Source organism: Camelus ferus, chromosome X (assembly GCF_009834535.1).
Source record: "Camelus ferus isolate YT-003-E chromosome X, BCGSAC_Cfer_1.0, whole genome shotgun sequence".
Taxonomy (NCBI): Eukaryota; Metazoa; Chordata; class Mammalia; order Artiodactyla; family Camelidae; genus Camelus; species Camelus ferus.
The window spans coordinates 12,766,958-12,792,784 of record NC_045732.1 but is presented as its reverse complement, the minus strand read 5'-3'; the positions used below and the strand labels follow the sequence as shown (position 1 = coordinate 12,792,784).

The 25,827-nt window shown below is 53.8% G+C and overlaps 1 protein-coding gene across 2 annotated transcripts in view; it reads right to left on the bottom strand.

The window, feature by feature from the left end:
- P2RY8 (P2Y receptor family member 8) overlaps window positions 1-24,755 on the bottom strand; it is a 43,489-nt gene extending 18,734 nt beyond the window's left edge. The window contains exon 1 of one of the 2 annotated variants that reach the window (XM_032474450.1): window positions 24,307-24,755. The gene's annotated coding sequence lies outside the window, so the exon portion shown is untranslated. Of the gene's footprint in view, window positions 1-3,687; window positions 3,819-24,306 lie in introns of those variants that run through there. The other variant, XM_032474452.1, reaches the window with a different exon arrangement.
- Window positions 24,756-25,827: the final 1,072 nt, after the last annotated feature.

Genomic DNA, 25,827 nt, shown 5'->3' with positions numbered 1-25,827 from the left:
CTGAAGGGCGCTGGCCTCCAGTGTGTCCCCTGACCATCTCATTTCAAGGCACAGTGTGCCGTCTGACTTAAGAAAGACCTCACCCGCTAACTGAGCTGAATCTGCTCTATGCCCTCCATCGCCGGTTAAAGACGACATGAAATTAGATCTTCGCTGTTCCATCAGAAAAGCCGTAGCGTCACATGAATGGAAGGAAACCTAAGGGTGATGACTCGGTGGGGGTGGGGGGAGTGGAAAGTCCCCTGAGCGGACCCATTTACATTGACTTTTTTCCGTGTGAAACAGATCATCCTGCCCCGCGGTGCGTCCACGGAGGCAGGACGGCCTGGTGGTGAGGGGCCCGGGGCCGGGGTCGGGGAGGGTCGAGGTCCAGTCTCAGTTCTGTCAAAACTAAGCTGGGGGACCTCGGGCAGGCTCCTCCCTCTGAGCCCAGGGTCCTTCTTGCAGAGTGAAGGGAAGGTGGGGGTCCTTTTGGGGTTTTTTGGCTCCTTGACCTCCTCACTGTACGCTGGGGGCTTGGATCAATGGGCGCTTTCTCTCTCTCACAATGCTGGAGACCGGTGGTCCAAAGTCAAGGTGTCAGCAGGCCTGGGTCCCTCTGAAGGAAGGTTCCATGAACACATGAGGTCTTTTTAAAATAAGACAGTACATTGTGCTTTGAAATGAGGCATCCATCCATCCACCCCTCCATACATGCATCTCTATCTATTTAATTATTTATCTGTCTGTCTGTCTATCTACCTAATCTCATTCTCTATCTAGACTTTAGAATCTCTGCCTCCATCTCCATGTGGCATCTCCTCTGTGTCTGTGTGTCTCCTCCTCTGTCTCTTCTGAGGTCACTGTCCTTGGATGCAGGGCCACCTCCTCCAGGAGGACCTCCTCTCTGGCCCTTCACTTCATCCCATCTGCAAAGACCTTGTTTCCAAATAAGATCCTGTTCTGAGGTTGTGGACAGATGTGAATTTTCAGAGGGTACAGGTTCAATCCAAGAAAGAGGTAGTGATAACCCAAAGGGCTGTTCTGAGATGAAACGGGGTCATGGGCACATGGTGATGTGTGTGGTCCTTCCAAGGAGAAAGCACCTCATACGTTGATTATGACTGTCACCGTTTCCATAGACGTCTTCCCATCCCTTAAAACTCCCCAACATTTACAAATGGCCTCATGGAAACAGTCTGGTGGTTCCTCCCTTGGTTAAATGTGGTTACTGTGTGAAGCAGCAATGACCCCCCTAGGAGGCACGCACGAGAGAAATAAAAATGTACATCCACGTGGAAACGTGGACACATATGTCCATAGCCATATTATGAACAAGAGCCTGATGCTGGAGACAGCACAGCGTCCACTAACAGATGGGTAAACAGAACGGGGTCCAGGCACACAGGGGAATATTACTCAGCCAGGAAAAGGAGTGAAGCTCTGACACAGGCTGCAGCGTGGATGGACCTTGAACACAGGATGCTCCGTGAGAGAAGCAGACACAGAAGGACACACAGGGTGTGACTCCATTTACAGGAAACGCCCAGAACAGGCAAATCCACAGAGACAGGAAGCAGATTTTTGGTTGCCAGGGGCTGGGAGGAGGGGAGGGGGTGTGACAGCTCATGGGGATGGGGTCTCCTTTCAGGGGATGAAACTGTCCTGAAGCAGAGGTGATGGGTGCAGCACAATGTGAGTGTGCCCAGTGCCCCTGAATTTTTTACTCTAAGACGGTGCATTGCATGTTGTGTGAATTTCACCTCAATTTTAAGACACGGTTCTTGAATCACCGGAAAAAGCGTCAGGACGTCTGTGCCATCCTTCCCCGTAGCTCAGTTGGCTCTTTGCCCCGTGATCTCCTGGCTCCCTGCTCACCCCAATTTCTGAGACTTTTCCTCGTGTATCCCAGCGTCCTCCCTGTCACTCCTGGGGTCACTGCGGGGTGTCTGGAGCTGGCCACCCGCATCCTCTGGTCTGTGGCCCCCACGGCTGACTTGATGCTGGCAGGACCGAGCAGGAGGGAAGGGCAGCCGACGGTCCTCGCCAGCTGCAGAAAGTTTTCTGGGAAGATCTCAGAAGCCAGCGTCGTCACCGGGGCCGAGGTTCCCAGGGGCACCCATTGTCCTCACTTCCTCCTTCTGAAGGTCACGGGCAGCTTCCCTCCTGGCTCTGTGCCCCGGGGATGATGTGGAAGAGGCTCGCGCCTTGAGCCCTCAGACGGCACCTCCCATCCCTTGGCGCACATACTGTGAACTGCCTGCCAACGTCTCCTCCCAGACCCCTCCTGGGAAGACAACCCCGTCACTGTCCTTGGTTTACCAATGGGGACACTGAGGCACAGAGGCATTCAGGAGCTTGTGTGGGATGCAGGCGGCTCTGTTCTGACCTCAGAGCCGGATGCCAGGGCATCCTTGGTAAAGGAAGAGGGAGTGAATGGATGACACACAGAACGTTGTCCCGGACGTGGAGTGAGTGACAGATGAGGAATGGACGATGCACTGATGAATGAGGGACTCAAGGTTGCTCCCATAAATGCAGAGTGAATGGATGGAGCACTGCATGGATGGGTGACCAGAAGGGAGGAGCAGGGTACACTGTGACCTGGCCCCGTGCCTGTCACTTTGGGCAACTTAACCAGCTCCCTTCTGCTGTCCCCCCGCTGGAGTGGACGTGCTGTCCAGAAACCCCTCTTGTCCCCAAGCTGCAGTGGACCTGGTGTCCAGTATCCCTCCTTCCCCTGGGATCTGTCCCTCTCCGACCCTCTGGTCCACGGACTGTCAATCACACAAGAGTGCGAAATGACCCAAGCCTGACTCCACTCTGTCCTTAGGTATCGGCCCAGGGGTGGTCATCTGACCCAGCTCCCAGGGCCAGTCAGAACCCTCAAGGTGGGGTGGAAGACTGAGGGCGGTCTCCTTTCCCTCTGAGTTCTGCTGTGCAAAGATGGGGGTCAGGGTTGAAGGGACCCCCTTTCCCTCCTCCAGACACACTAAAACTTGCAAGGGAGGCAAGAGGATGGCGGAGCTGAAGTCTGGGACAAGAGAGGAAACAAGAACGAACTACCATTAATGCTCCTGGATCCAGCCATGCCTGAAGCTGCCTCTGGAATGCCTAACGATCTAATTTGACGATTTCCACACTGACCTCAGCTAGCATGAGTCAAGTTTCTATTGTTCGCCACGAAAAGAGTTATGACTCACCCGCCAGGAACCAGCGTGCCCCAAGCTGGGGGACAGAATTCCACACGGGGCATCCACAGAGCTCACACCTCTTGCCTTGGTCAACACCTGAGCATTCCACAGTAGCCACGGGTGTGCAGCCCCCGGCCCCCACCTCGGCCCCTCTCTGGATTTCGACCTTGGGCAAGTTCCTTAACTCAGAGCCTCAGTTCCCATTTCGACAGAAATGACGATAATACCATCCCAGGATGTACAAGAAAGAGGGTTTTCTATGGAAACCTTGGCCATCGCCAGAGCCCCGACTCTAGTCTCACGATTCCTTTGCAACCCCTGTCCTCTCTCTGCAAATCCCACAGATACTTTTAGGACGTTGGAGTGCCCGGGGTTAAAATCACAGAGCCCAAAGGTGAGCTGAGCTGAATTGAGCCTTTTCCCCACAATCCAGTGGCATCTTTAAAACAGAGACCCGAGTCCGCCTGCCACCCAGGGCATCTCTGCCTGTCCCACTCTGGGTCCCGTGACTTACGGTGGCTGTCGGGACGGTGGAGGTCTTGTGCAAGCAGGCGCCGTGCAGCTAGGCGGTGGGGACCCTCACTCTGGCGTAGAGGAGGGCGCCCCTTCAAAGAGAGGTCAGCACAGGAAACCCCACTCTCCTGCGGACCCCACTGTCCGTCCCTCCCCCCAACCAGGCCTGCACCACACACAGTCCCCAACTCTCCCGGGACCCAGCAGGCTGCTTGTAACGGTAACCTGTCATCTGAAGATTTAATTAAATGCACAAAGGTTATGAAACTCTGAGCCCGAGAGCAGAGCCACAATGGATGGAAAAGGTTCCTCTTTTTCACAGTGGGTCCCCTGGGAGGGTGGAGTAGGTCACCAGAGGGGACTTCACATATTTTTAAAAAACACTTCTGTAAAAAAAATGAATCTCACCGAAATATATTCAGGGATCACTTTCTGAGGGCTGTTAGTTTATAATGAGAAACTGCAGTAAATTTAAGTATGGCTTCCTTAGAATATAGTTAATATTAGTTCATTTTTCAAAAACTGTTAATATTGGGGTGGGGAGGGTATAGCTCAGGGGTAGAGTGTGTGCTTGGCGTGCACAGGGTCCTGGGTTCGATCCCCAATGCCTCCATTAAGGGGGAAATTTTTTTTAAACAGAAAACTCTGTTCATATTAATTATTTAAAAGCTTACTCATTAGAGTGTGTTAAGAGGGCACCTTGTTCTTAAGTAAACAGCTGGGCTGTGCTATGTTCTCTGAGGTTTCTCCCTGTTAGGGACTAAATTTTGTCCCCCCAAGATTTGTACTTTGGGATCACAGCCCCCAGGACCTCAGAATGGGGCTGTGTTTGGAGACGGGTCTTTAAGGAGGTGATGGAGGTAAAATGGGGTCACTAGGGTGGGTCCTGATCCCACATGACTGGGGTCCTTATAAGAAGAGGAGATGAGAACCCAGACACACACAGAGGGACGGCCACAGGAGGACGCAGGGAGGAGACGGCCGTCCACACCCCAAGGGGAGAGGGCGCAGGAGACACCAGCCCTGCTCACACCCTGACCTCAGATCCCAGCCTCCAGGACCGGGAGGAATAAATGTGTGATGTTTAAGCTGCCTGTCCGTGGCAGCCCTAACATACCTCTGTTTAAGGAGCCTTTGCCTTGGGGAGCCCTCTCGCTTTCTCTCCCCACATTTGGGTTCTGTTCTCTCTTGGAGCACCCCACAGCCTGGCCCCCTGCTTTGAGCTTCCTATAAAGCCCCCACTCCTGGACCCAGCCCCTCCTGAGGGTGCCGTGAGCGTCCTCCCAACTACCTGAAACATATTTCCACCCCGGATAAACCTGTAATTAAAAGGACAAAGGGCCCTGACCCCATGCTGGGTGAGCAGCTCATGTGGGTTACCCGGGGCTTGCTCAGAGGTTGAGAATTTTAACACTGACTCAGCCTAGAGGGACACTTGGGACATTTCCACATCTTGGCTATTGTGGCTCAGGCCACTGTGAACACAGGGGTGCAGGTCTCCTTCTGAGGTTCTGATTTCAATTATTTTGGGGGTATATACCCAGATCTGGGGTGGCTGGATCATACGGTAGCTCTATTTTTAATTATTTGAGAAATACATGTCCACAAAAAGTGGTCCATCCATGTGTAATATTATTACTACATAGGCATATAACATGTCCACAGAACCAGTCCATCCATACAGTGGAATATTATTCAGCCACGAAAAGGGAGTAAATTACAACATAGGCTACAGCCTGGATCAACTTTGAGGGCGTGCTTCTCTGTGACATAAGAAAGCCACAAAAACACAAATAGTGTGTGATTCTGCTTATCCGAGGTCCCTGGAGTTGTCAGATTCATGGAGACAGAAGGTAGGATGGTGGGTGTCAGGGGCTGGGGGAGGCAGTGGGGAGTGAGTTTCATGGGGACAGACTCTCCGTTGGAGGAAGACGCATAGCATTGCAGCTAAGGATCAAAATACCGTATCATGCACTTAAAGACCCGTTAGGAAACTGTGTTCTTACCACAAAAACAAGATAGAGATAAAATATGAAAAAGTTTCAGAAGTAAAATAAAATAAGATCCAAGGAATATATGTATGTTCATGTATACCTGAAAAATTGTGCTCTACACTGGAATTTGACACATTGTAAAATGACTATAACTCAATAAAAAATGTTAAAAAAAAAAAACACAAGATAACACGGAAAACAAAATAAAATAAAAACAAAACAGAATGAAATGAAATAAAGCTATTTAGACTTTGTGGGGGAAAAGGGGGGCGGACTTCTACAATAGTTTCGGTGAATATCTCGGTCAGCTCTGCACAGCTTGGTAACGACCCTGCCCACACAGACGTGAGTCCTTTCTGGTCAGGGGCTGCCCTAGAGCTGGCAGCTGGTCCGGGCTTGTCCGGGTGTCCCCAGTCCTTCTACGTGTGATGGGAAGGCGGGAGGGGGTGACTACCGTGGGTGCTGTTTGAATTTCAGGACTTTTCAGCTCAAACCAGGCTCGGAGGGAGCCACTGGTACTATTATGTCACCCGCAGAAGGCGGCTGTGGGGTTGGGGGCCACCCTCTCCCCACGCCTCGCCGACCCCCTCACAAGCTCAGCTCCTCCCCGTGTGCCCGGCGGGGACCCCTCGGGCGTACGCCTGGCGAGGACGCCTCATCTCTGTGTGTGTCTGCGCCCCTGGCCTCGCCGGGCACCCCCGGCCGGGGCGCCGCACCCGGGCACATCAGGGCTGTCTGGGGACCAGCGTGGCTGTCAGTGGCCGCCCCCAGCTGGCCGGGTTTGCAGGGACCCAGGGCCTTCCCAGTGTTGACCCGGGAGCGTCCCCAGCAGCCGACGGGCTGGAGCCGGTCACCCTTGTGGGTCACAGCCCCTCGGGGAGATGACGGGACACGCGAGCCACAAGCCCCCAGGGAGGGAAGTGCGCTGTCTGCGGCCCCGGCCGCGTGCCCGGCAGTGGCATCTCGGTCCTGTGCTGCTGAGCTGGGGCTTTCTCACCACGACCTTTCCCCGTGACCACGGGGCAGCGTGACAGGGTGTGCTCTTCTCAGACGCCGTGTCTGGGCTGGGAGGGGATTCTGTGACCGGACCACAGGCACGGAACAGCAGGGCTGGGGGGGGCGGGGGGGACACTCAGAGCTCTGTGTGTCTACGAGTTTCTCTTTAGCTTTCACTTTTGTGTTTGGAAATAAAGCCATTTCCAGGCGTTTGATGGGTGGGGCAATGTCCCCACGTGTGCGCCGCAGAGAGAATGAATTTATCTGTCCTTCTGCTCAGCCCTCCCCCCTCCCTCCCTCCCTGGTAACTTGGAGCTGGTGCTGCCGGCGGGGACGGGCCCCCCAGGGGCCTGCTTCCTCTTTCCCCTCACTCTCAGGGGGCCCTGTTTCCCTGCACGTGCCGCCTGCCACGCCTATCCACCCTCTTCGGCCCCAACGTGGGGTCCCCGTAGTGGGACAGCCCTCTCCCCAGCTGGCCCCATGAGGGTAAAGCCATGATCACTGGCCTGCACGAAGCAAAGGGGCATTCGTGGCCTCCGATAGTGTGGCGGGCTGAGTGGCGACCCCCACCTCCGGCAATGTGTTCATATCCCCACCCCCAGAATCTGGGAAGGGACCTTATTTGGAGGTAGGACCTTTGCAGATGCAGTTAGTGAAGGACCCGAGAGGAGGTCCTCCTGGAGGAGGTGGCCCTGCATCCAAGGACAGTGACCTTAGAAGAGACAGAAGAGGAGAGACACAGACACAGAGGAGACGCCACATGGAGACGAAGGCAGAGACGGGAGGGAGGTGGCCACCAGCCCAGGGATGGACGCCTGGAGCCCCCAGAAGCTGGAAGAGGCAGGAGGGACCCTCCCCTGGAGCCTCCGGAGGGAGCGCAGCCCTGGGACACCTTGACCTCAGACGTCTGGCCTCCAGGACTGATGAATTTGTAGTGTTTAAGTTCCCCGTTTGTAGTACTTTGTTATGCCTGCCCCAGGGAACTAACTTTCTCTGCACTCTGAAAGAATTTCCACGTTGGCAGCCAATATTTTTAAAGTTCTCAAGGATGCAAACAATTTCCGACATGCCGTGAACACCACCATTTAGAAAGACAACGGCGAGCCGGCCGTCCTGAAGGTGCCCTGCCGACGGTAGCCGTGTCGGTTACACACGCTCCGCCAACCACTGAAACAGTCCTCGGAGAAACTCTTTGTTAGACAAGGGAGAACTCCACATTATTCATTTCTTTTTTCCCCTAATTCTTTTTTTTTTTTTTTTAATTTACACCATTCCTTTCCCTTCATTGAAACTGTCTTTCATTTTTACCATTTTTACAGATTCCAATCCTAGTGTCGAGACCGATGTTGGAAGGTCTTTGGTTTGTCACCACATCCAAGTCATGACAACAAAAAATAGATGTGTGCGCGCTGAGGTGTCCAGACGGGTTTCGCTTCCTGCGTCATTGGGCTCTTAGGTGCTAAAGCATTTCTTCTGAGTGAGTGGTTATTGGGACAAATGTTGATCAAAGCGACATTGCGCACCTGGATGCACAATAATGAAACATTAAAGTAAAAAAAAAAAATGTACTGGGCATTAGTTCCTGAATCAGGTGACTTCCGGTCAAGATTTTCCACAGATTTAACAAAAAGAGACATCCGTACAGCTAAAGGGGTATAACGTCCTGCAGCCAGCGTGTTATTGGAGCTCTTCATAGGCATTGAATCAATTGCGCATTTCACACAGTTGATGGAGAACGAGGACTCCGGAGCGAGCAGGCTCTGTTTGTTCAAATAAGCCGTTGCAAACTCGCGGAGTGACGTGTAGCAGATTTGAAGGAGACGGTGCGAAGGTTTCCTCTCCGTGAATCTTGAAAATTGCGGGGAAATGAGCCCGCCACGTTGAAAAGAATCACTGTGTCCAGCTGGTGTCTCTCGCTTCTTTACGGTGTCGCGGGTGGAGGAGGGCAGTTCCCCCTGCATGGTGGTCCCCAGCCCCGCAACCGTCAACACGGGTGCCTCCTGGAGTGGGGAGCAGGGACCCTCTGGGTTGGGTATTAAGAAGGTGGGCGTCTCCTTTGTTTGGGGCCCCTGGGGAGACGTGCTGTAGCAGGACCTATTCTGGGGGACGGCTTGCTTTTTTCCTGTTCACCCAGAATTCTGCAACTTTCTTGAACTTGCATTTGAACTGTAGAGAATCTGAACGCGAACTGGGAAAATAGAACTCTACGTTTGTTGTCTTGAGTTGGATGGGGTGATGGATGAAACACCTTCAAACAGAGGTCTCTGTTTGATACTCTGATCCTCGTGAACTGTAGAGAATTTGAGCACTGATTATTCTAAACCCAAGATGGTCTTTGGTGCCCTGAAGACTCCACTGCCCCAAACCCTCGTGCAGCGATGGGTAGAAGATAACCCACGACTCGAGGGGAGCTTGGCCGGGTGCAAACGCGATTCCTAAGTGCAACTGCTTTGCTGTGTGTGGGATCATAAACACATGCGTTAATGTTGGATTCAGTGAGGGAGGATGACCTTTGGGCATTTTTCGGAAGGGGAGGCAGGGGGCAGGAGCCTCAGGACCGACCCCTGAGTGTAGACTGACGTGCAACCTGGCTGGACGGTACCCTGCAAGGGAAGGAATCTTGGTGGGAAAGTGTCTGCTTTCGACCGACCCGCTTAAATTCCAGCAGAGGGTAGGAGTGAAAATTCGCTCTTAGGGCTAGCACAGTGACTTTGGAGGACTAACTCTTCTGCTAACTAAGAGCCTTAATGACTCGGAGGCATTATTATACTGAACACAACGAAGACACTGGAATAAATAAAATTAATCTTTGAACCTCAATTACGTTTCAAAAGTTGTTTTTCCTTCCTTTCTGGTTTCAATGGGTGTAGACAGGAGGCAGATACTTCCAAATTTCACTGTTTGCTTTCCAGCCTAATTCAGAACATGTGCTGAGTGTGTTCAGTCCTTTGACGTGCGCGAGGCTTGCTGCAGACCCAGGAGACGTTCTGTTTGGCGACTGTGTAGATTATCATTATTATGTCTGTGAGGTCCAGAGCCTGGGACAAGGAAGCCTTGGGTGGCCTGAGGTCAGATGCCGTCCACATTCTCTTCCTCACGGTCTCCGACGCATGGGGTATCTTGCTTCAATGGTTGATGGCACAGAGAACTACAGAGGGGTCCATGTCCATCTGTTCCAGAGAAGGCTCCAGCCAGAAGACACCACAGATGCAATGAGTTCCTCCTGGAAACCGCCCCCAGATCACATTTAATTACAGAGGCCAGCATGCCTGCTTCTGGACGGAAGGTATCCTCCACCAGGCAAGGCTGCCTGTCTCTCATCTGGGGGGCTGGTCATCATTTCTGAGCAATAACACTTTAGAACAAGAAGCAGAGGGGAAAACCACATTGACTGGAGTCTCAATGTGGGGAAGGACCTCACCCCAGCTGTATGAGGGTCTGGTGACTCCTGCAACAAAGTAGACTGAGTGGCTGAAAAAAGAGACATTTATTGTCTCCCGGTCCTGGAGGCTGGAATCTGAGATCCAGGTCTCAGCAGGGCTGGTGTCTCCTGAGCCCTCTCTCCTGGGTGTGTGGACAGCCGTCTCCTCCCTGTGTCCTCACGTGGCTGTCCCTCTGTGTGTGTCTGGGTCCTCATCTCCTCTTCTTATAAGGACCCCAGGCCTATGTGCTCAGGGACCCATCCTACTTCAGAATGACCTCATCTTCAGTAATTACCTCTGCAAAGACCCAATTTCCAAATAATGTCATATTCTGAGGTCTTGGGGATCAGGACGTCTACAACTAAATTTTGTACGGATGCGATTCAGGTGCACAGCACTGCCCCACGTCTAAGCAGGTGATCTTTCGGCTCACACGTCTGCACGATGCCGCACTAGGTATATGGTTATTCTGTCCGTTTCCCACTTAATGAATCACGTGGAACTTCCCCATGAGCCCTCACCATTTATCTGTGTTCTAGGCTGTGAACCACTGCACACCAGTGCTTCTGCAGACAGGAAAAATCGCAGGCTGCCCCTCCCACAATGACCCAGCAGGGCCTCGCGGTGGAGAAGGACTGGGTTTCCTGGCTGACGACGTGGAGGCCAGGGGGCTGGTCGTTGTGAAATTGATAAGATCGCACGAAGCAGATGTTTATCTTTCCATGAAGGGAGCGATGAGTGTTCTGCACCAAGCCTCTCTGTTTACCCTGGGGGTGTTGATCACTAAGCACCTTAACCGCTTGCTGGATTTTTCTAGCGTTCACCAAGGCAGGGATCAAAAAAGTGAGCCTCTCTCTGTCCTGATCCATCTGACGCAACTCTGAGGACATAACTAAAGATGTCTTCTCCATTTAGGTTCTGAGCACAGAATTCAGACTATTGTTAGTTAGATTTGGGGAGGGGGGAAGAGGACAGGTTTGCAAATGCAAGCGTTGTAATTTTTTTCCTGTCTTCCACCGTGTAATAACTTCTTGAGCAATGCATTCTTTTACTGTCTCCCGTTTCTAAGCTTTATACAGAAATCTATGTTGATTGATATCAAACACAGCATATTTATTGCCTTCTTACACCACGCTCCCACATATCTGCACCATAGCATTATCTTGTACTCTTTGGGCTCACAATGTTATATGTCCATTGTATCTCGATATAACTTGGGGGCATAAAGAAAGGAAAAGATACGTCCACATAAAGATGTGTGCCAGACCACAAAACACGGCAAACCGTGCTCCCTCCTGAGAGGGAGGATGAGCTGGGAGGTTTATCACCCAGAAAGGAGAAAGAAGGGGCTGGTCCCAGAAACCAGGGTGGACATCAGGTCTGGGGGCCTGATGGAGGACACAGCAGAGACTCAGGGAGTTGGTTGGACCCCAGGAGCCAGGTAGGGCTGTGAGAGTCAGGGTCAGCCCTGAGCATGGCCCCAAGGACCAGGCGTCATCCAGGTGGATTTCTACCAAACCAGAATGGTGAATTTTATCTGTCAACATGACTGGGCCCTGGTACCCAGATATGTGGGCAAATACCAGTCTAGACGTTACTGTGAAGGTATTTTTTTTTTCAAACATGGGATTAACAATTAAATTGATGAACTTTGAGTAAAGCAAATGACCCGCCATCGTGTGGGTGGGCCACGTCTAATCAGTTGAAGGCTTTTAGAGAAAAGAGATTGCGGTCCCCCGAGGAAGAGGGAATTCTGCCTCCAAACAGACTTCAGAGTCAAGCGGCAGTGTCACCTCGTCCGTGGGTCTCCAGACTACTGGTCTACCCTGCAGAATTGGACTTGCCATTAGAAATGACATGAACGAATTCCTTAAATCTCTCTATCTGTCTCTCTGTCTCTCATCTCTCTCTTTCTGTCTACTAATCTATAGATAAATATAGCTACGCACATCTATCATCTATCTATCATCTCTCTGGTCTGTCTGTCTATCTACCTATCAATCTATCTACCTAACAATCTATCTACCTATTTATCATCTATAGATAAACCTGTCCACCTATCCATCCATCTTTTGGTTCGTGTATTAGCATTCTCCAGAGAAACAGAGCAAATACAGTATAGACAATAAAGAACTGGATCCCAGGATCTGCTGTCTACAATCTAGAGGCCTCGGAGAGTGGATGATATAAGTCTCATTCTGGGAAGAGCGATGTCCAGCCCAAGGATGGTCAGGCAGGGAGAGAGCTCAGTCGTCTTTCCCCAGCCTTTTGTTCTGTTCAAAAGGATAGAGGATGGGGTGGGGGGCCACCCAGATTGGGGAGGGCCATCTGTTTCACCCAGTCCATCCATTCAAATGCTGATCTCATCCAGAAACACCCTGCCAGACACACTCAGAGTAACACTTGACAAATATCTGGGCATCTCCTGGCCCATCAAGCGGACACATAAAATTAACCAGCACAGTCTGTTTCTTTGGAGAACCAATACACGAACGTTCAGAGACCCAAGAACTAGGCAACGCCCCGATTTCTCCCAGCATGGAGGGCGAGCACATTTCTCTCTCTGACTTCTGAGACCCCTGCCTTCCAAAGGCCCCTCCCATCTCATGTTTGAACCACCACGCTGTCCTCCCACCAGGCCCCCCTTGAACTTCAACCACAAGACTCTCAATCAATGGCAGAACCAGGTTGCATGGCGTGATTTGGGACAGCAGGAGGGATAGGATATATGGGGTGATAGTAAGATGCAATGTTTCTGGAAGCATCAGAGACTTGGGGGCCCCAGGAGGGGGACAAAGCCAGAAAGGGGGACAGATCTGTCCTGGGGCAAGATTTGAATCAGAAGCCACATGTCCAGGGACCCCTGTTCCACTGTCATCAGGCTACTGGAGACCCCTTCTCAGGCACAACTTACCACCTGCCTCTGAGCAGGGCCAGGAGGGTCTAGAAAGTGGAGAGAGGCGGGCAGTTACCCGAGAGGGGGGTGTTGGCATGTGCTGCAGGTCATCCCACGATCGTGGAGGAGGAGATGTCTTGGCATTTTCCGTCTACAGTCTAGAGACCCATCGCTCAGGCCAACGTTGGGACACCACCAAGCCTAGTGCCAGGAAATCATCACTGAGCTCATAATCGACGTTTCCTAATTTACGGTGTGTCCTGTGACAGAGGCACGCAGCTGACTTAAGTTTCGAGCCCACAGAGCGGCGATCCACCCACGCTATGAATTCCTAGGCCGGGGCTCGGAGTTGCTGAGGACCTTCCTTCAAGAGCCGGGAGTTCCGTCTCACGGGTCCACACCTCCCGTTTGTGCTGTCTGATGCCCGCAGAACCTCGTTTATCAGATACAAACCTTGTGATGAGAAAGTGATGAGCTTTTTTTGTTTGACAGAAGAGGAAATTGAGGTTAGGTCATTAGGTGACAGGGTGGTCATGGTCAGACACACAGCTGGGGAGGAGTAAAGACCTCATAGAAGAAGCAAAGCCCCGTCTGGCCCCGCCACACACACACACACACCCCTCTCCTCATGGCGGGGCCGCACCACGCACGGCCCACGTCACGACCCTAGAGGTGGCCCGCGGTCCTCATCTCCCACCTCCATGTTCTCACACAGGACCCGAGCGTGCTCCGGACTCACTCTCATGACGGAGCCCCAGGGCAGACACCCTGTGGGTTTTGGGGAAGAACCGAGGGCTGGCCTCGGTCAGAGCACATTGGATTCGATGCAACTAATGCCGGTTTTCTGGTCCTATTAGAAGCCCCAGTGTCCCTGAAAACTGTGGGTGGCCAGCCCACAAGATGCAGCTGGCCTTGCCTTTTCATTTCAGCTGTGGGTGACTGTGCCCCCCACAGGACACGTGGCAATGTTTGGCGTTCTTTCCAGTTGTCACAGCTGGGAAGGGGTGGCTGGAGACCAGAGACACAGCTCCACACCTCACAGTGCACAGGATGTCCCCATCAGAGAGTCCTCCAGCCCCAGTGTCAGTCGTTCTGAGACAGACTGTCTAGTATGAGACTCTATACTATCTGTCTGTCTATCTATTATCTATCTAATGTCTGTCTACCCACCTATCTATCCATCATCTATCCATCTTTCTTTTCATCCATCTATCTGAGTATCCATCCATATCTATCTATCTAGTTATCTATCCATCCCATCCATCCACCCATCCATCCATCCATCCATCCTTCCTTCCTTCCAGCCATCCACCCATCCTTCCTTCCATCCATCCATCCTTCCTTCCTTCCATCCATCCACCCACCCATCCACCCACCCATCCATCCATTCATCCATCTGTTCATTCATCTATTCATCCCAGTCTATCTACCTAGCAACCTATTTATCAATTATCTGGGCCATAATCCACTGGATTTGACACTACAGACTCTGAACTTCTGCGACAACACTGCTGGGGGTTCCCTGAAACTTTAGGAGGCCCCAGTGTCCCTCAATATCACGGACGTTCCATCTAGGAGAGGGAGTCAATGCTCCCGTTTAATCAGGTGACATCCACGAGCAATGGTGAGATAGGTTCTCCTGCATAGGGTCACCTGACTGTGGCCAAGAAGCAGGGCGGGGGTGGCTGGTGGTCCAGTCTTTGTCAACAGCCCCTGGATGGTGTGGGGTCCTCACAGCCGGTCTGCGTCACTGCTATTAGGGCCGAGTGGAGGACGAGGGCTGCCTTGTGTCCATCCCCCTGAGTCATCACCCTCGCAGACGATTTCTGTGATGATGGACGAGGAGCATCAGGGCGGGGCTCCCCCCACGGCCCCACGGCCCCACAGCCCCGAGGGTTCCCAGCAAGAAGCACAATGTGCTGGGTCTGGGATCAAAGTGTGGGGAGGACGGCAGGACCTGGAGCAACGATGGGGAGACCCGGAGACCACGGCACGTGGGGGAAGCAGGCAGGGAGATGCAGTGACCCTCCCAAGGCCACCCGAGAATTTCAGGGCCAGTCTGCCCCTCCTGCATCCCTCTCGGCCCCTCACCCAGGGGCCCGTCTCAGCCCATAAATGAGTAAAAACAACAGAGGGTTCCTAGAAGGTGGGCACAGGGCTTGTAGGTCTCCTGTCCAGGGTGCAGTCTAGAATATGCATGCCCTGGGGCTGCTGTAGCAGGTGACCCTAAACTAGCTCCCTCTGGAGGCCCCAGGGGAGGGTCCTCCCTGCCTCTTCCAGCTTCCGGGGGCTCCAGGCGTCCGTCCCTGGGCTGGTGGCCACCTCCCTCCCATCTCTGCCTCCGTCTCCATATGGCATCTCCTCTGTGTCTGCGTCTCTCCCCTTCTGTCTCTTCTAAGGTCACTGTTCTTGGATGCAGGGCCACCTCCTCCAGGAGGACCTCCTCTCAGACCCTTCACGTCATCCCATCTGCAAAGTCCCTTTGTCCAAATAAGGTCCCGTTCCTGGGTCCTGGGGACTAGGACGTGGGCCGATGTTTGGGGAAGCCATCATGGACGCACTGCACCAGGGTGACCAGTAATCCCATTCTCCCAGGGCTGGCCCCATTTTAGCCCCCAAAGCTCTGCCCCACCTGCTCCCAGGAGCGTCCTGCTTCCTGGGCAGATCGAGATGGCTGGTCACCCCACACCCAACTCCTGGACTTAAGGGGAGGAGATGGAGGTGGTGGGATGGTGCCAGGGGAGCGGTGAGGAGGTGAGGATGGCGGTGTTGTGCCGGGGCTGGGCTGCGCTTGGTGGGGCTGGACGCTCAGGGTGGCAGAGACCTTCAGGGACAAGCTGTAAGCATGCCACACAGATGTCACCCCAAACACGCAGGAGCCTCCAGCCCCCGCCCCGCCCCACGGCCCTAACGGAAGCCCTTGCACATGGCCTGGGGCTGCTAGGCCGCACCCTCCCTCACCCGCCTCTGAGTCTGAGCACCAAGGCCAAGGTGCTAAGGAAGGTTTTTTTTGATGCTCTGAGCAAAATGACAGCCACTGAAAGTGGAAAAAAAGGATTTGGGGCTGATACATGGGCTGAGCTTGGGAACAGATCAAATCCTCTGAGTTGGGGTCCTTCTGGACACGCGGGGCCTGCTTTCAAGTTCCCGAGGAAATGTGTGCTCAGCCATCACTGGGACCCAGACGACATCCCCCCCAGTGGTGAGTATTGAGGCCAAAATCTTAAGCATGTGTCCCCAGTAATCTCTCTGGTTCCCCGATATTTTGTGTGGTCCCCTAGCAATCTCTGGTTCCCTGGTTAATTTCTCTGGCTCTTGTATAATTTTTCTGGCTCCCCAATGGTCTCTCTCTGGTTCCCCAATAATCTATCTGGTCCCTCAAATGTCTGTAGTCCCCGAAATCTCTGGTCCCCTGTTAATCTCTAGTTCTCTGATAATTTCTCTGGTCCCCAATATTTTCTCTAATCCCTCAGTAACCTCTTAGATCCCCAATATTCTCTGATGCCTCACTATTCTGATTCCCCAATAATCTATGGTTCCCCGATAATCTCCTGGTCCCCAATATTTTCTCTGGCCCCCCAGTAACCTCTCGGGTCCCCAGTATTCTCTCTAGTACCCAATATTTTTTCTGCTCATCATCATTCTCTCTGCTTCTCAATCATCTTTCTGGCCCCAAGTCCTCTCTCTGGCCCCTGTAGTGTCTCCGGTCCCCAGATATCCTGTCTGGTCTGCAATCATTTCTCTCGTCTGGTCCGTCTGACTCAAAAGCAATTTCGACAAAGCCTGACGTTTTCACAGAGCAGCCAGCACGGTACCCAGTTGCAAGGCATCTCGCGAGCTAGGAGCCAAAGCGACAGCCAGAAGGGAGGTCTCTCTGCCTTGTGCTGCACAGAGCCAGCTGCCCCGGCCCCACGTGCAAAAAAACCTGCCCCCCTCTCCCCGCCGATTTACATGATTGTTTAGAAAAGGCAACAGCGGCCGTGTTTGCTTGCCAGGGCGCCGTGCTCCGTGAAGGAAGCCAGCCAGCCGTGGCTGCGGACAGGCACCTTGGGGTGGGGCTCTCCGTCTCTGGTTTCCTGTGATGGTGACTCAGAACCTGCAGGAGCCGGTGAGGCTCGAATGCTTCTGCAGAGAGTTTGTAGCCGGGGATGAGGAAGTAAGAGTTGGGGGGCAGGGATTGTAGTGGACAGTTATCTGACTCCTCTCTCTCTCTCTCTCTTGTAAATGGAATGATTCAGTGGCACTGGGTCCGTTCACCATGTTGTGCACACACTGCCTCTATGCAGAGTTAGGACATGTCCATCGCCCCCACGTGGATGGGCATTTTAGCTTAAGTACAGCCAGCAGGTAGAAGCCCCATGCATACAGTAATAATAATAGCCACACTAATGGCAGGCAGTGTAGACCACCATCTGGCTGGGAGAGTTTGTCTCTCGGTGCATCAGGCTCCCCGTGTGTAAAGGGATGTCAACTGTGTTCTCAGAGGGACGCCATGAGGGTTCTGTGAGTCCAAGCTAAGCACGTACAGCAACGGCCCTACAAGGAATCCCACAGGACTTGGGATCGGCCCCTCAAGGAGAATGACATGTCTCAGGCACTTACTGACTTGCCAGCAGCGTTGAACAGGTGTATCTTATTCAACCCTTACTTGGTATGACAATTTCCAGGTCCACCCATGTTGCTGAAAATGGCATGATTTCATTCTTTTTTATGGCTGAGTAGTATTCCATTATATATATAGACCACATCTTCTTTATCTAGTCTATTTTTGCTTATGGACATTTAGGTTGTTTCTATGCCTTAGTGATTGTAAATAGTGCTGCTATGAACATTGGGGTGCAGGTGTCTTTTCAAATTAGAGTTTCCCCCAAATATATGCCCAGGAGTGGGATGGCCGGATCATATGGTAACTATTTTTAGTTTTTAAAGGAATCTCCATACTGTTTTCCATAATGGTTGCACAATAAACTATTTCAACCTAACACAAGTCTGTGAGTTTCAATACATTTACTTTTGAATGTTTCAATCTTCTCTGAGTCATTTAATAGTCTGGCAAAAAGGTATCATTTTTGAAAGTAGTACATTTTTCTTTCTGCCTCACTCTCCAGTGGGTGTCTGTGTGGCACTGTCCTCTATTTGAAATCTTACTGTTTGGGTCACCATGAGATTTTTGCATTCATTTGGTTTGGTGAAAACATTGCCTTAAAATAGTAGATATTGATTGCCCCATTCTGGACTTCCTTATGAACGGGATAGTCACACACTCTGTGACCTTCGGCAGCTGCTTTCTCTCACTGACCATCCTATTTTCAAGGTTCCTCCGCATTGTACAGTCTATCTGTACTTCCTTCCTTTTTATGCTGAAGAATATTGCAGGTTGGTGGTGGCCACGGGCTGGGGACGGGAGTGGGTAGTGACGGCTCATGGGTACGGGGCGGCCTTTTGGCGTGATGGAAACATTCTGGAATTAGAGGTGGTGCCTGCACGACACCATGAATGTTCTAGATCGGATTGTATTTATAACAGTGAATTATAGGTTATGTGGATTTCTCCTCCATGCATGAAAAAAATGTAAAGACAACAGTCGTTATTTTGATGACTGATCCTTTACCCTAATCCTAGCTCAGTTTCCTCCCTGACCCCACGGTGATGAGGCAGAGCTGGGTCTTGCACAGTTGCTGTGAGTCCCTGAAGACCTGGAGCAGCAAGGTCCCTGTGCACACCCAGACAGGTTGCATATGTCCAACATCTTCCCCCATTCCTTCTGCAGAGCAAGGACACAGCAGGGCCCCATGCAGGTGCACAAAAAGGCAGTGGGGGCCTGGGCCGGGGACAGCTCCACCTACTGGAAGCCCTGTAGTGGGGATTCATGACTTGGTGAGGGATTTGGGTTCGGGCGCATCTGAGTGGGGCCCCCAGGTCTCCACCCATCCAATACACCCTCTCTCTTCCTCTGAGTAGGATGAAGACCACAGGGCTTTGTGGAGAATTTGCTTGACATGGATTGAAGCCCTGTACCTGTGAAGGTGAGCTTGTTAGGGTCTTTGAAGATGTAGTTAAGAGACAAGCTAAGATGAAGCCATCAGGATGGGCCCTAACCCAACGTGACTTGTGTCCTTGCAAGAAGAGAAGGTGGACAGAGGCACAAAAACACATGGACAGAAGAAAGTGGGGTGAAGACAGAGATGAGAGGGAGGCGGCCACCAGCCCAGACACACCTGTGGCCTCCAGAACTTGGAAGAGGCAGGAAGGACCCTCCCCTGGAGCCTCCGAAGGGAGTGCAGCCCTGGGATACTTTGACCTTGGAGCTCCAGCCCCCACAATGTGAGAGGATAAAACTCCATTGTTCTAAGCCACCCAGTTTGTGGTAATTTGTTACAGCTTCCTCAAGAAACTAATTCAGAGGAATTCACTGGGACCCAGCCTCCTCTCTTGTTTTATCTGTCCATTCATCCATCCTCCATCTGCCTATCCATCCATCTACCCATCCATCCATCCATCCATCCATCACCCATCCATCCATCCATCCATCCATCACCCATCCATCTACTCACCCATCCATCCATCCATCCATCCATCTACTCATCCATCCATCCACCCATCCATCCATGCATTTATCTATCTATCCATCCACTCATCCATCCATCTATCCATCCATCCATCCATCCATCTACCCATCCATCCATCCGTCATCCATCCATCTACTCATCCATCCATCCACCCATCCATCATCCATCCATCTACTCATCCATCCATCTATCCATCCATCCATCCATCTACCCATCCATGCATTTATCCATCTATCCACTCCTTTTTCCATCCACCACCTAACAAATGATTACAGAGCCCGTGGTGATTTCTTGTGGTCTCTCATGCACAAGGTCACAGCTCATGCAGGCACGCCCCCATTTGTTCCCTGTGGCTGAGACTGAGGGGTTATTTTGGATCCTACCCCATATGTCTGCCTGCTGGACTGCCCCTGTCCTCAATGCAAGAATGGGTTTGCCCCGTTCCACCCCCAGCACACGTGCATATGACAGAAACCCCTGGAGACCCATGCCTCCAACCACAGGGTATTCGGAGGAGCTCACACATCCTGGCAGATGGGCCACGTCCGTGGCAGTGAGCTACCAGGCAGCCCTACACGGAGCTGCGTCTCCTAATCGTCCCACTTCCTCTATTCCCTTTATAGCACAAGTTATTACAAAAGTGTCTTCCTGTTGTTCCTGTTTTGTAGCCAAAGTGCCACTTGTCAGAACCAACGTTTGGTTCTTGGGCAGATAATCCCATGCTGCAGGGGTGACACACACTCTCACCAGGCCCTCTGTGTGGACGGCAGGGAATCAACCCTGGCCCGTTTCCCCTGCCAAAAGGAAATCTTTTTACTCTATACACATATCTCTGTGCCCTATTACAGGGCCTTCTTAATTTTAAGTTTTCTGTTATAGGAACAGGACCACACAGCTAGAACTGAGAATGGGAGGAAGCGGCCCGGAATGTTCTGACTCAGCCAGGTTCTCCCCCTGAGACCTGGGGGATGTGACCTGGTCCTGCATCTCCTCCCAGCCTGGCTGCACTGTCCCTCCAGCCTTCCCGCCTCTTCCCTGGTGGTCCTGAACTGGGGGCAGTTCTGCCACACAGAGGACACTTGGTGGTGTCTGGGGACAGTTTTGGGGTGTCACGATTTGTGTAGGAGCAACTGACATCTGGTGGGTAGAGACCAGGGATGCTGTTCAACACCCTACAGTGCGCAGGACAGCACAAGAGTTATCCCAACTAAAATGCCAGTAGTCTGCGTTGAGAAGCCCTGCCTGACATGAGCGGTCTGTCTGTGTATCAGTCTGTCTGTCTGTCTATCTATCTATCCATCTATCTATCTATCTACCTATCTACCTACCTATTCATCCATCTTATCTGTCTGTCTATCTATCTATCCATCCATCCATCCTATCTATCCATCTATCACACATTTCCCTATTATGAATGCATGTGTGTATTTACATTTATGTACCTCTATCATTTATTATCTATGTACCTATCTACCAATCACCTACTTATCTATCTATCCAACTGTCAGCTGTCAATTCATCTACCATCTATCAATTATCTATTATCTAATCTATTTGTCTGTCATCTACTTATCTATTCATCTGTCATGTCAATGATCTATATCATCAATTAATCAATGAATCAGTCATCTGTCATCTAATTTATCTATTTACCTGTCACTTATCTGTCAATCAGTGCTTTGTGACCAGGGGCAACTTTGCCCCTCTCACTCCAGGACATAGGACAATGTCTGGGGACATTTCTGGTTGTCCCAACTTGGGGAGGAGAGAACAGCTGGCATCTGGTGGGTGGAGATCAGGGAGGCTGGTCCACACCCCACAGTGCATGACAGGACCACCCAGTCCGAATGTGACTCATGTCCCATCCAAGAGGCCACGCCCTGGCCCTGTGTATCTGACACTTGATTCTGCCCCCAGACACCCCTCGATTCTCTTTTCCCGCATCCCCTCTCTCCATTGGGGTCTCCTGCTCATGCTGTCCCCCAGAAACAATGCCCCGGACCCTAAGACTACTCAAAGCCTGGGGTCCCCACTCTCGACTCCCACCTAGTCGGCAACCTCCTTGAAGGTCCAGCCAGGACCATCTTCCACAAACACAGCCTGGCCCACCCCCTGCCCTGCCTTGTCCATGCCGCCCTTACCCCCAGCCACTTCGGCCTCTGTCTCATGTCCAGCCCCCATCGTGTCAGTGAACCACAGATTCTACCTCTGTGCTGTTTTCTGCTCAGAGCACCAGTGACCTAGTTCACACCTCGGTCCTGGCCCCACAGCCCCGCCCAGATCTCTTTCCAAAGCATAGACCAGCCATGCCGACGCTTCCATGACTTTGCCCATGAAAGTCATCCTCCTTCTGGGACTGTCCTACCCCTGTGCCCGAACCCTCCCTCCACTTGGCACACACAGCCCATCCTCACCCCTGCTCTCACCCACGACATCTGTCCTGCCACAGCTCTGCTCTCTTGGACATCCCAGGTGCCCCTGGTGAATGCCACCTCTTCCAGGAAGCCCTCCTGGATTCCTTCCCGCCCTGAACCCTCCGAGCCTGTGTCTCACTGTTTGATCTTTCTATTCCCTGGAAGTGCTCCCCATTGCACAGGGCACATGGTGACTTGTCCACTGCCCCCATCAGTGGGACAGCAGGCCAGCGGTTAGTCAAGAGGGCCCTGAAGTCCAAAAGTCTGGGTCCAGATTCCTGCTAGGCCTCTCACGGGCTCTGTGTGCTTAGCCAAGTCCAAGCCTCAGTTTCCGCACTGGACACTTGGGGCTGAGGACGGTGAGGTTAGGATGGAAGGAGATGGTGTGCAGGCAGGGTGTGCATGGCTGTACACAGTCGGTGCAGAAAAAGTGTTGTAGCACAGTGCTCGGGCACCCAACCTGCTTGCTCTGACACATCGCCCTCCTTTTCAGAGGGGACTGGGATGAGGAGGGCCTGGGGCAGACGGCACTGCATACTGCCTGCTCCTGAGTCCTGGCCATTTCCACCCCGGCAGGACAACCTGTGCAACAATGTAACCGCAGTTCCCCACTCAGACGCCGGCACAGATGTGGCCCCCGAGGCCCTAGCTCAGATGCAGTCCCCCAAGGTCCCAGCATGGACACACCCCCCAGGTCCCAGCAGAGACACGGCCCCCCAAGATCCCAGGACAGACTCGGACCCCCAGTGTCACAGCACATAAGCAGCCCCTCAGGCCGGATTCCCTGCATGGCTCAGAAGCATACCCAGTCACCAACTGCCCTTCCGGCTACTGCTTTCCCTAAATGAAGGCAGACCTCACGTCCATCCATCCCTCTGTGTGGCAGGAGGGTGTGGATGCAGGCGCCCAGCTCTCACTGGGGATTCCCAGTGCCCAGCGCTGTCCCCTGGGACCTTCCCGGGGAGCCCATCCCTCAGCCCCGTCTGTGCTTGTCCACGGGATCATGGCTCTCCACGGTGTGACCTTGGCCCTGCGGAGGGTCAGAGGCCGGCATGGGTCATCTCCGGGGGTGGGGGGGGGGGGCTGGACAACTGCCCTCCCTCAGGGAGCAGGTGAGTGTGGGGCTCCTGTATCCTGCCCAACCACCATGCTGCCTCCTGGCCAGAAGTGGGGATGTGGCAGGGAGGGCCCTACACGTGCCGCCGCCGGTGGTCACGCCCACGGAGGAAGCGCAGATGGAGGGGCTGGGCCAGGTGAGGAGCCGCACCCGGGGGCTGGAGGGCTCAGGTGCCCGGCCAAGGGGCGTCTGCTGATGAGTGATTACCCACCATCACCGGCCACTCTGTCACTCACACATCCCTTCCCGTCCTGGTCCCCAAGACGACAACACAGACCCCAGGGAGGGTTGGGGGAGGGGCCCCCGGCGCGTCTGTAGAGGGTCCTTCCCTCCCTCTGAGCAGGGTATTTCCTGAGTCTTCTCACCTCCTGGGTCCTCCCCCTGGGCGGGGGGGTGTAGCCAGGATTCGGGGGACAACGTCCAGGGGGCGCACGCCCCCTCCCTCCACGTAGGCAACACCGCAACAAATGAAAACACCACTTCTCTAGCTTGGAAACGCCTTCAAAGGGCAAGGCGCGCTCCGTCCGCCCCCAGGTGCCCCGTCCCCTGTCCATCGACTCCACCAGCTTCTCCCGCCGGGGATGGGGGGGCTCCGACCCTCCGCGCTCCTGCCTGACAAGCCCGCTTTTCAGCCCGCGCGCTGAACGGACACGACAACGTGACAGAGGGCAGAAAAAAAACCCTCCTGGGTCTGGAAACAAGCAGGCGCTCGTCATTCCCCTCGGCCCAGCGTGACCCCGGCGCCCCAGACGGCCTGGTCAGCGCGGCCGGGGGGGGGGGTGCCGAAGCGGCCGCGGCCCGCGCTTGGGGCGCCCCGTCGGCGAGACCCGTCTGCGACGCTTTACCCAACGCCCCGGGAAGCTGGCTTGGCACGTGGGCCGGCGCAGGTGCGCTGGTCTCAGTGGGCGAAACGGGGGTGGGCCCGGCGGCCGGGACACTTCTGGGCTGGGGCCCCCGTGGCCTGGCGGCGTTCAGGGCGCACCTGTGCGCAGGTGAGCTTCCCTGAATGAGCTTGCGCCGCAGAGCGCGTTCCGAGCATCCGCCTCCCCGCTCCGTGGGCGCGCGGGTCTCTGCGGGGCGCTTCCCGTCCCGCCTGCGCCCCGGGGGGAGACGGGGCGCAGACTTCCCCCCAGCCGCTCAGCGCGGCCGACCCTCCCCGGCCCTCCAGGGCTCCTGGGGAGGCGCGCGGCGGGGAACGGGCGTTGCACGCACCTGGGGCGGCGGCGGCGGCGGCGGCGGTGGCGGCGGCGCAGAGCCCGCCGGGGTCCAGGCGCGCCGGCTGCGCCTCAGAGCCGGCCGTCGGCAAGCGGAGCCCTGCTGCGTCCGGGCGAGCCGCGGCGGTCGTCGGGGTCGGCAAAGGGCTCCGGGCCCGGCGTCCGCGCTGCGTGTCCGGCCCGGCGCGCGGGGGCCATGGCGCGGCGGCTGCGCCCTCGCCGGATGCACAGCCTCCCAGGTCCACCTCCCGGGCCGCCCCGGCGGCGGCGGCGGCGGCGGCGGCGGAGTCAGGCTGGTGGGGAGGAAACCCGTTTTGAAATTTCCTGTGCAACAGTCGGTTGGTCTGTTTTCTCTGGTCCCCGGTCTCGGCCAAGCCCGCCACCGCCGCCTCCTATCAGCTCCCGTCCCGCCCCGCGTGGGCGGGGTGCCGGCCCCCGGAGCAGGGGCCTCGGGGCTGCGGGCTCGTCCTGGTCCCACGGCGGCTGCAGGCAGACCCTGCCTTTCCCAAAAGGGTTTGCCGCTGACAGAGGAGCTTCAGGTGTGGCACGGAGGAGGGGCCCCGGTGCTGAAGGTACCGCGGGCGGTGAACTGAAGTTGTATTTCCAGACGAGCAAATACCTGGGGTTTTTATTTAAAAAAAAAAAAAGTTTCAGAAGTAGGCTAACCAAAAGAACTTCCTCTTGCCTGCCATAGCTGTGTGCCTGGCCAACTCTTCTGGTCTCGCCACCAGAAGAAAGTGACGTGCGCAGTGACCCACGCACACCCATCCATTCTTCTATCTACCTGCCTACAGCCCCTTGCATCTATTTTTCTACTGATCTATCATCCATCCATCCATCCACCCATCCATCCATTGTTCTGTCTATCTACATATGTATGTATGTATGTATCTATCCATCCATCCGTCCATCCATCCATCCATCCATCCATCAATCCATCTGTCCGTCCGTCTATCCATGTATCTATCCATCCATCAATCCATCCACCCATCCATGCACCAATTATTTCCCTCTATCTATGTATCTATCTATCTATCATCTATCTATTCATCTATCTCTCTATTCTCTGCCTGTAATCTCTCTCTGTACCTCTCATCTATCTATGTCTCCCATCCCTCAGTCCATCCCTCTATGTATCCATATCATTCTTGTACAGACAGTGGTCCTCCCACATTGGAAGTTTGCAGCTAACGGTGGAGGGGTCGGCCCTGCTGAGAGGACGTGGCCCTGGGATGCTGTGGGTCTGCGCAGTTCTCCCCCACTGCAGTATGGAAGGTCACATTCAGGAGTCCAGTCTGTGAGGCCCCAGCTGGGCTGGTGTACCCAGGAAGCTGTAAGCCCCTTGGTCCTGATGCCTCTGGCTTTAGGATTTCTACACACACTGGGGCAGGCATTACGGGAATTAGGGAAAAAATCTCACTATAACTAAATTGCACAAAGCAGAACTGTGGATGGAGTATGTAACTAGATGTATCCTGCCCCCTTAGCATCCCTGAGCTGCTGTCTTGGCGACCATGAG